Genomic DNA, 10,147 nt, shown 5'->3' with positions numbered 1-10,147 from the left:
AGACTCTAATGTTAAAATGGCTCAGAAGGTTCGTTTGAAAATCAGAAGAGCATGGTGTCTTTCCACTGTCACCACGTCCATATAATAAGCTCCACAGGCATGAAAACTGAGAATTAGGTAGACTAGACATTGCTGTCGCTCACGGTGAAAGAATTTTGTCAATACGACTTTTACTTTTCATTTGGGAGCGATTTGTTTCGGCCTGACTTTTCTGTTCATTTTAAGCAGCAAAAGTGAGGCGCATGTCTGTGTACGTGTGTATGGAGCCATTGGGTGCGGTCACTATAGCAACCAGGCTCACACCTGCCTGCTTAACGAGCTCTCTCTCTCACTCTGCCAAGATTCATCTTAAACACTTCTCTTTCAACTGCTGCTGTGTCCACAGTGTTACATCCATCATTTTACCCTCAAATTGTCGCCATTATTGTTCTCTTTCCAACACTGTATCTTTCAAAGCTCAGGCATTTAAACTTTTTAAACTGTGTGGATCAAAGTGGAGGGATCACATTTGAGTCATTCAGTGATTCAAAGAATATGACCTTTTAATATTCATTCAGATGTTTTCTGACTCTAAATGTTCTTTTCTCATTTCTTAGGGTTTTCTAATTTACATTTAAAACATTTTCAGCTTTTTACCAACTCCTTCTTCTGTGTAACCTTCAGCTTTTAGCAGTTCAGCACCTTTGTTTTCAGGTTAAATTTGTTTTTTTTTTTGTTTGTTTTTTAATCTCATTCAATATTTTTAACTCAAAATTCAGCAATTAATTCATTTCAGTGCATACATTCAGATTCAAGCATTCACACTGCAGTTTCTTCAGAAAATGCATTTTCTAGTTATTATTCTGTATTCCGTACGTTTTTTGTAATCTATCTCCTTCAAAACCGTTCAACTTAGAAAAACCATTCAAACACCGTTAGATTCCTATTCTTTTGGACAACACTGCTTCTATTTTTCTCATTTTTAACATTTATATTTTTTATTTTATTCAACTTTATTTAACAAAAATTTATAATGTATTTCAATGGAGAGACCCTTCAAATTTTCATTCAAATTCCTCCTCTTTAAACTGTATCTACTTCCACATACATTGACATAGAGCCACCATTCAAACTTTAAAACGAAGACAAGACATTCAACTATTCAACTTGTATTTATCTTTTCAATATCTATTATACTTTTTCTTCAGTTCCAGTTTAAGTTTCATGATGTTTTTTCACCCGTTTCAGAGTTTATAATGGGTGTGTATGGGACGGAATGTTGGGGCTAGAGTGAGACAGCTCAACTGCTAGAGTGAGAGGAGCAAAAAAATTAATCTTAAAATCTTTTTTAAAACTGCTGCTGTGTCCACAGCGTTTGCTCTACAGGTATGATTTTACCCTCAAAACGTAGCCATGGCTGTCCTCTTTCATCCAATGTGTTTACTATTGTACTAGGTGTTATGGTTCTTTCATAAATGTCACCAATGCACAGCCTCCTCCCTCCAACTCTTCCATAGACTCTAATGTTAAAATGGCTCAGAAGGTTCGTTTGAAAATCAGAAGAGCATGGTGTCTTTACACTGTCACCACGTCCATATAATAAACTCCACAGGCATGAAAACTGAGAATTAGGTAGACTAGACATGGCTGTCGCTCACGGTGAAAGAATTTTGTCAATACGACATGTACTTTTCATTTGGGAAGAATTTGTTTGGGCCTGACTTTTCTGTTCATTTTAAGCAGCAAAAGTGAGGCGCATGTCTGTGTACGTGTGTATGGAGCCATTGGGTGCAGTCACTATAGCAACCAGGCTCACACCTGCCTGCTTAACGAGCTCTGCCTGCCACTGTACCAAGATTCATCTTAAGCACTTCTCTTTCAACTGCTGCTGTGTCCACAGTGTTACAGCCATCATTTTACCCTCAAAATGTCACCATTATTGTTCTCTTTCCAACACAGTGTCTTTCAAAGCTCAGACATTTAAACTTTTTAAACTGTGTGGATCAAAGTGGAGGGATCACATTTTCTTCATTCAGTGATTCAAAGAATATGACCTTTTAATATTCATTCAGATGTTTTCTGACTCTAAATGTTCTTTTCTCATTTCTAAGGTTTTTCTAATTTACAATTAAAACATTTTCAGCTTTTTTCCAACTTCTACTTCTGTGTAACCTTCAGCTTTTAGCAGTTCAGCACCTTTGTTTTCAGGTTAAATTTGGTTGTTTTTTTTGTTTTTTTTTTATTTCATTCAATATTTTTAACTCAAAATTCAGTAATTAATTCATTTCAGTGCATACATTCAGATTCAAGCATTCACACTGCAGTTTCTTCAGAAAATGCACTTTCTAGTTATTCTATTTTATCTATTCCGTACGTTTTTTGTACTCCTACTCCTTCAAAACCGTTCAACTTAGAAAAACCATTCAAACACCATTAGATTCCTATTCTTTTGGACATGACTGCTTCTATTTTTCTCATTTTTAACATTTATATTTTTAATTTTATTCAACTTTATTCAACAAAAATTTCCCATGTATTTCAATGGGGAGACCCTTCAAATTCTCATTCAATTTACTAATTTTTAAACTCTTACTACTTCCACATACATTGACATAGAGCCACCATTCAAACTTTAAAACGAAGACAAGACATTCAACTATTCAACTTGTATTTATCTTTTCAATATCTATTATACTTTTTCTTCAGTTCCAGTTTAAGTTTCATGATGTTTTTTCACCCGTTTCAGAGTTTATAATGGGTGTGTATGGGACGGAATGTTGGGGCTAGAGTGAGGCAGCTCAACTGCTAGAGTGAGAGGAGCAAAAAAATTAATCTTAAAATCTTTTTTAAAACTGCTGCTGTGTCCGCAGCGTTTGCTCTACAGGTATGATTTTACCCTCAAAACGTAGCCATCGCTGTCCTCTTTCATCCAATGTGTTTACTATTGTCCTAGGTGTTATGGTTCTTTCGTAAATGTCACCAATGCACAGCCTCCTCCCTCCAACTCTTCCATAGACTCTAATGTTAAATTGGCTCAGAAGGTTGGTTTGAAAATCAGAAGAGCATGGTGTCTTTCCACTGTCACCACGTCCATATAATAAACTCCACAGGCATGAAAACTGAGAATTCGGTAGACTGGACATTGCTGCCGCTCACGGTGAAAGAATTTTGTCAATACGACTTTTACTTTTCATTTGGGAACGATTTGTTTCGGCCTGACTTTTCTGTTCATTTTAAGCAGCAAAAGTGAGGCGCATGTCTGTGTACGTGTGTATGGAGCCATTGGGTGCAGTCACTATAGCAACCAGGCTCACACCTGCCTGCTTAACGAGCTCTGCCTGCCACTGTACCAAGATTCATCTTAAACACTTCTCTTTCAACTGCTGCTGTGTCCACAGTGTTACAGCCATCATTTTACCCTCAAATTGTCGCCATTATTGTTCTCTTTCCAACACCGTATCTTTCAAAGCTCAAGCATTTAAACTTTTTAAACTGTGTCGATCAAAGTGGAGGGATCACATTTGAGTCATTCAGTGATTCAAAGAATATGACCTTTTAATATTCATTCAGATGTTTTCTGACTCTAAATGTTCTTTTCTCATTTCTTAGGGTTTTCTAATTTACATTTAAAACATTTTCAGCTTTTTTCCAACTCCTTCTTCTGTGTAACCTTCAGCTTTTAGCAGTTCAGCACCTTTGTTTTCAGGTTAAATTCGGGGTTTTTTTTAATCTCATTCAATATTTTTAACTCAAAATTCAGCAATTAATTCATTTCAGTGCATACATTCAGATTCAAGCATTCACACTGCAGTTTCTTCAGAAAATGCACTTTCTAGTTATTATTAGTGTGAATGCTTGAAAAGCATTCACAGTATTGTTATTCTAATCTTTATTATTATTAGTGTGAATGCTTGAAAAGCATTCACAGTATTGTTATTCGAATCTTTATTATTATTATTATTATTATTATATTTTATCTATTCCGTACGTTTTTTGTAATCCTATAACTTCAAAACCGTTCAACTTAGAAAAACCATTCAAACACCGTTAGATTCCTATTCTTTTGGACAACACTGCTTCTATTTTTCATATTTTTAACATTTATATTTTTAATTTTATTCAACTTTATTCAACAAAAATTTATAATGTATTTCAATGGGGAGACCCTTCAAATCCTCATTCAACTTACTCATTTTTAAACTCTTACTACTTCCACATACATTGACATAGAGCCACCATTCAAACTTTAAAACGAAGACAAGACATTCAACTATTCAACTTGTATTTATCTTTTCAATATCTATTATACTTTTTCTTCAGTTCCAGTTTAAGTTTCATGATGTTTTTTCACCCGTTTCAGAGTTTATAATGGGTGTGTATGGGACGGAATGTTGGGGCTAGAGTGAGGCAGCTCAACTGCTAGAGTGAGAGGAGCAAAAAAATTAATCTTAAAATATTTTTTAAAACTGCTGCTGTGTCCGCAGCGTTTGCTCTACAGGTATGATTTTACCCTCAAAACGTAGCCATGGCTGTCCTCTTTCATCCAATGTGTTTACTATTGTACTAGGTGTTATGGTTCTTTCATAAATGTCACCAATGCACAGCCTCCTCCCTCCAACTCTTCCATAGACTCTAATGTTAAAATGGCTCAGAAGGTTCGTTTGAAAATCAGAAGAGCATGGTGTCTTTCCACTGTCACCACGTCCATATAATAAACTCCACAGGCATGAAAACTGAGAATTCAGTACACTAGAAGCTGCTGTCGCTCACGGTGAAAGAATTTCGTCAATACGACCTATACTTTTCATTTGGGAACGATTTGTTTCGCCCTGACTTTTCTGTTCATTTTAAGGAGCAAAAGTGAGGCGCATGTCTGTGTACGTGTGTATGGAGCCATTGGGTGCGGTCACTATAGCAACCAGGCTCACACCTGCCTGCTTAACGAGCTCTGCCTGCCACTGTACCAAGATTCATCTTAAACACTTCTCTTTCAACTGCTGCTGTGTCCACAGTGTTACAGCCATCATTTTACCCTCAAAATGTCGCCATTATTGTTCTCTTTCCAACACAGTGTCTTTCAAAGCTCAGACATTTAAACTTTTTAAACTGTGTGGATCAAAGTGGAGGGATCACATTTTCTTCATTCAGTGATTCAAAGAATATGACCTTTTAATATTCATTCAGATGTTTTCTGACTCTAAATGTTCTTTTCTCATTTCTTAGGGTTTTCTAATTTACATTTAAAACATTTTCAGCTTTTTTCCAACTCCTTCTTCTGTGTAACCTTCAGCTTTTAGCAGTTCAGCACCTTTGTTTTCAGGTTAAATTTGGTTGGGTTTTTTTTGTTTTTTTTTTAATTTCATTCAATATTTTTAACTCAAAATTCAGCAATTAATTCATTTCAGTGCATACATTCAGATTCAAGCATTCACACTGCAGTTTCTTCAGAAAATGCACTTTCTAGTTATTATTATTATTATATTTTATCTATTCCGTACGTTTTTTGTAATCCTATAACTTCAAAACCGTTCAACTTAGAAAAACCATTCAAACACCGTTAGATTCCTATTCTTTTGGACAACACTGCTTCTATTTTTCATATTTTTAACATTTATATTTTTAATTTTATTCAACTTTATTCAACAAAAATTTATAATGTATTTCAATGGGGAGACCCTTCAAATCCTCATTCAACTTACTAATTTTTAAACTCTTACTACTTCCACATACATTGACATAGAGCCACCATTCAAACTTTAAAACGAAGACAAGACATTCAACTATTCAACTTGTATTTATCTTTTCAATATCTATTATACTTTTTCTTCAGTTCCAGTTTAAGTTTCATGATGTTTTTTCACCCGTTTCAGAGTTTATAATGGGTGTGTATGGGACGGAATGTTGGGGCTAGAGTGAGGCAGCTCAACTGCTAGAGTGAGAGGAGCAAAAAAATTAATCTTAAAATCTTTTTTAAAACTGCTGCTGTGTCCGCAGCGTTTGCTCTACAGGTATGATTTTACCCTCAAAACGTAGCCATGGCTGTCCTCTTTCATCCAATGTGTTTACTATTGTATTAGGTGTTATGGTTCTTTCATAAATGTCACCAATGCACAGCCTCCTCCCTCCAACTCTTCCATAGACTCTAATGTTAAAATGGCTCAGAAGGTTCGTTTGAAAATCAGAAGAGCATGGTGTCTTTCCACTGTCACCACGTCCATATAATAAGCTCCACAGGCATGAAAACTGAGAATTAGGTAGACTAGACATTGCTGTCGCTCACGGTGAAAGAATTTTGTCAATACGACTTTTACTTTTCATTTGGGAGCGATTTGTTTCGGCCTGACTTTTCTGTTCATTTTAAGCAGCAAAAGTGAGGCGCATGTCTGTGTACGTGTGTATGGAGCCATTGGGTGCGGTCACTATAGCAACCAGGCTCACACCTGCCTGCTTAACGAGCTCTCTCTCTCACTCTGCCAAGATTCATCTTAAACACTTCTCTTTCAACTGCTGCTGTGTCCACAGTGTTAAAGCCATCATTTTACCCTCAAAACGTCGCCATCGTTGTTCTTTTTCCAACATCTTGTCTTTCAAAGCTCAGAGATGTAAACTTTTTAAACTGTGTGGGTCCAAGTGGAGGGATCACATTTTAGTCATTCAGTGATTCAAAGAATATGACCTTTTAATATTTTTTCAGATGTTTTCTGACTCTAAATGTTCTTTTCTCATTTCTTAGGTTTTTCTAATTTACAATTAAAACATTTTCAGCTTTTTTCCAACTTCTTCTTCTGTGTAACCTTCAGCTTTTAGCAGTTCAGCACTTTTGTTTTCAGGTTAAATTCGGGTTTTTTTTTTTTTTATCTCATTCAATATTTTTAACTCAAAATCAGTAATTAATTCATTTCAGTGCATACATTCAGATTCAAGCATTCACACTGCAGTTTCTTCAGAAAATGCACTTTCTAGTTATTAGTGTGAATGCTTGAAAAGCATTCACAGTATTGTTCTTCTAATCTTTATTATTGTGTGGATGCTTTAAGCATCCACACTATAGAGTTCCTGTTTCTCTTTATTCTTTATTATTATTATTATTATTATTATTCTGGGTGTTTCCGTACACTTTTCGCTGTTAAACTACTTCCACAATTTTCAGCCGATTTTCACCGTTCAAATTTTAAACTATTCTGCTATTTTTGCTCATTTCTGCTATGATTTTTGCTATTTTTAACTATTATACTTTTTAAAATATTCCACTTTTTTCCTTTAATTTGTCCCATTGAAATGAATGGAAATCTTCCAAAATTCTGCTAAATTTTGCTTGTTTTTGAAACTTAACTACTTCCTCATACTTTCACCTAGAACAACCATTCAAATTTTAAAATGTTCACAAATTATTGGGCTATTCAGGTATGATTCAGCTTTTTCAAATCTTTTACTGTTTTACTTTTATGCCTCTTAAAGTTTTGAGTTGCAAAATTGTGATTTTTCACAAAATACATGCGTTGTTATGGTTGCTATGCTCTTGGCTTCCAGTGTGCCACTGAAGCTTTTGCAGTCTTCTCTTCATGTCCGAACAACTGTTTGCTACTTGCTCAATTTTCACTCAACTTCCACAAATTATACATCAAAACGTAGGTATTTTTTCTGGCTTTCAGAAAATGTCACTATCATTGTTGTGGTATTCATAGAACTTTCGCAAATCTCCTCAGACTAACACAAGGTCAGAAAACTCTCCATATAAAGTCAATGGAGAGTTTGTTCAAAATCACCGCTGCATTTCTGTAATGAGAGGCATATTCGAATCGTCATATCTCCTTAACGAAGCAAAGTTAAGACATGAGGCTTGTCCCGGCATATCTTCAGACACTCCTGACGCTCACAATTCAAGAATTTCTTTCTCAACTATTACCGTTCTGAAATGAGTTGGACTTGTTTGAGGGTAGGAAATTCGTCCTTCGCTCAGATTTCTTCAGATTTCAAACCCTGGAAATGAACCACTTTTTTCTCTCGTCATAACTTTTTGTTGGATTTCCACAGAGACCTGAAAATTTCCATGATTGTTCACCAAAGCCTGCTGTCTCTTACGGTGAAAGAATGATATCGATACTCCAAATAGATTTCAAGTTACAAAGCGTTGTTTGAGGGCAAGTCAAGGCAGTTTTTGCTTCGCTCTACTCAGTTATGGTGCATTAGAAGTCAAATATCTTTAATAATTCATATTTTAATGATAAATTGTAAACACTGGAAGATTCCCCCATGTCTTCTGAACAAAACGGTGTAAGAATGACCGTTCTAGCCCCTACGGTTAGGAAATTATGGTCATTTGTTTGAGGGGAGTCGTCACTATGAGAAATAGACTGCAATAATCCTGTGCCTCTCTCTGCTGCGTGTGTAAAAAGATGCACCTGTTTTGGCGGGAAAACGTAAACAGCCACTCTGATTGGTGGATTTAAATTCGGCAGCTCTCTCCCTCTGTGTCTGTGTGTGTGTGTGTGTGTGTGTGTGTGTGTGTGTGTGTGTGTGTGTGTGTGTGTGTGTGTGTGTGTTTAGTGGGAGAGAGAGAACCCTACCCTTATTTGGCAGCATGTCATTGTAGGATTTAAATTGAATATAGTTAGACTGGTTGACTGGATTAGAGCCTGTGTTTGTGTGTCCCTCTCTGCATTTCTGTTTCAATATGCCTCCATATTTGTAATTTTGTAAGTTATTGCTATTCTGCTAAATCATAGTATTTCTGGTGCTTTTCGGTACTTGTGCTAAATACAGTATTTCTGCTAAATTATAGTATTTCTGCTTTATTATACTATTTGTGCTAAAACATAGTATTTCTACTAAATGTAGTATTTCTGCTTTTTATACTATTTGTGCTAAATTATAATATTTCTGCTTTTTATACTATTTGTGCTAAATTATAATATTTCTGCTTTTTATACTATTTGTGCTAAATTATAATATTTCTGCTTTTTATACTATTTGTGCTAAAACATAGTATTTCTACTAAATGTAGTATTTCTGCTTTTTATACTATTTGTGCTAAATTATAATATTTCTGCTTTTTATACTATTTGTGCTAAATTATAATATTTCTGCTTTTTATACTATTTGTGCTAAATTATAATATTTCTGCTTTTTATACTATTTGTGCTAAAACATAGTATTTCTACTAAATGTAGTATTTATGCTTAATCATACTATTTCTGCTTTTTATAGGATTTGTGCTTAATATAGTATTTCTGCTTTTTGTAGGATTTGTGCTTAATACAGTATTTCTGCTAAATTATAGTATTTCTGCTTTTTATAGTATTTGTGCTAAAACATAGTATTTCTACTAAATGTAGTATTTATGCTTAATCATACTATTTCTATATATTTCTGCCAGGTCCCCAGGCAGCCAATCCTCTGTGAGGACTTAGACATTCAAATTTTCAAATCAGGGCCGGCACGGTTTCCCAGCCAATCATATATGTGTCCTGAGGCATTCAAATTTGCATATTGGGGCCTTCATGGCTTCTAAGCCAGCCAATCATATCTGAGGGCTGAGGAATTCAAATCCACAAATCAGGGCCTGCATGGCTTCCCAGGCAGCCAATCATATATGTGGTCTCAGGCATTCAAATTTGCATATTGGGGGAATTCGTGACTTCTAAGTCAACAAGTCATACATGTTATATATCTCTAACAATTCATATTTTAATGATAAATTGTCAACACTTGAAGATTCCCCCATCTTTTCTGAACAAAACGGTGCAGTGACCGTTCTAGCCCTTACGGTTAGGAAATTATAGTCATTTGTTTTGAGGGGAATCCTTAATGGATAATGTTTATATATATATATATATATATATATATATATATATATATATATATATATATATATCTTGTCTTTATGTCAGGCAGCAGAAACCCAAGAAAGAGGAGGGAGACGAGGAACCATCATGGAAGGACAGGCCCCTGCACGGTATGTACCACCGGCAGATAGAGGAGGTGGCTGATATCCAGAAATCCTACCAGTGGCTGGACAAAGCTGGACTGAAAGACAGCACAGAGGCACTAATCATGGCAGCACAAGAACAAGCTCTGAGTACAAGATCCATAGAGGCTGGGGTCTATCACACCAGGCAAGACCCCAGGTGCAGGCTGTGTAAAGATGCCCCAGAGACAATCCAGCACA

This window comes from Copadichromis virginalis, linkage group LG14 (assembly GCF_057382275.1).
Source record: "Copadichromis virginalis isolate Kocher_CV1m ecotype Utaka linkage group LG14, C_Virginalis_male_GT1.1, whole genome shotgun sequence".
NCBI lineage: Eukaryota > Metazoa > Chordata > Actinopteri > Cichliformes > Cichlidae > Copadichromis > Copadichromis virginalis.
The sequence above is the reverse complement of the archived record's forward strand: the minus strand, read 5'-3'. Positions refer to the sequence as shown.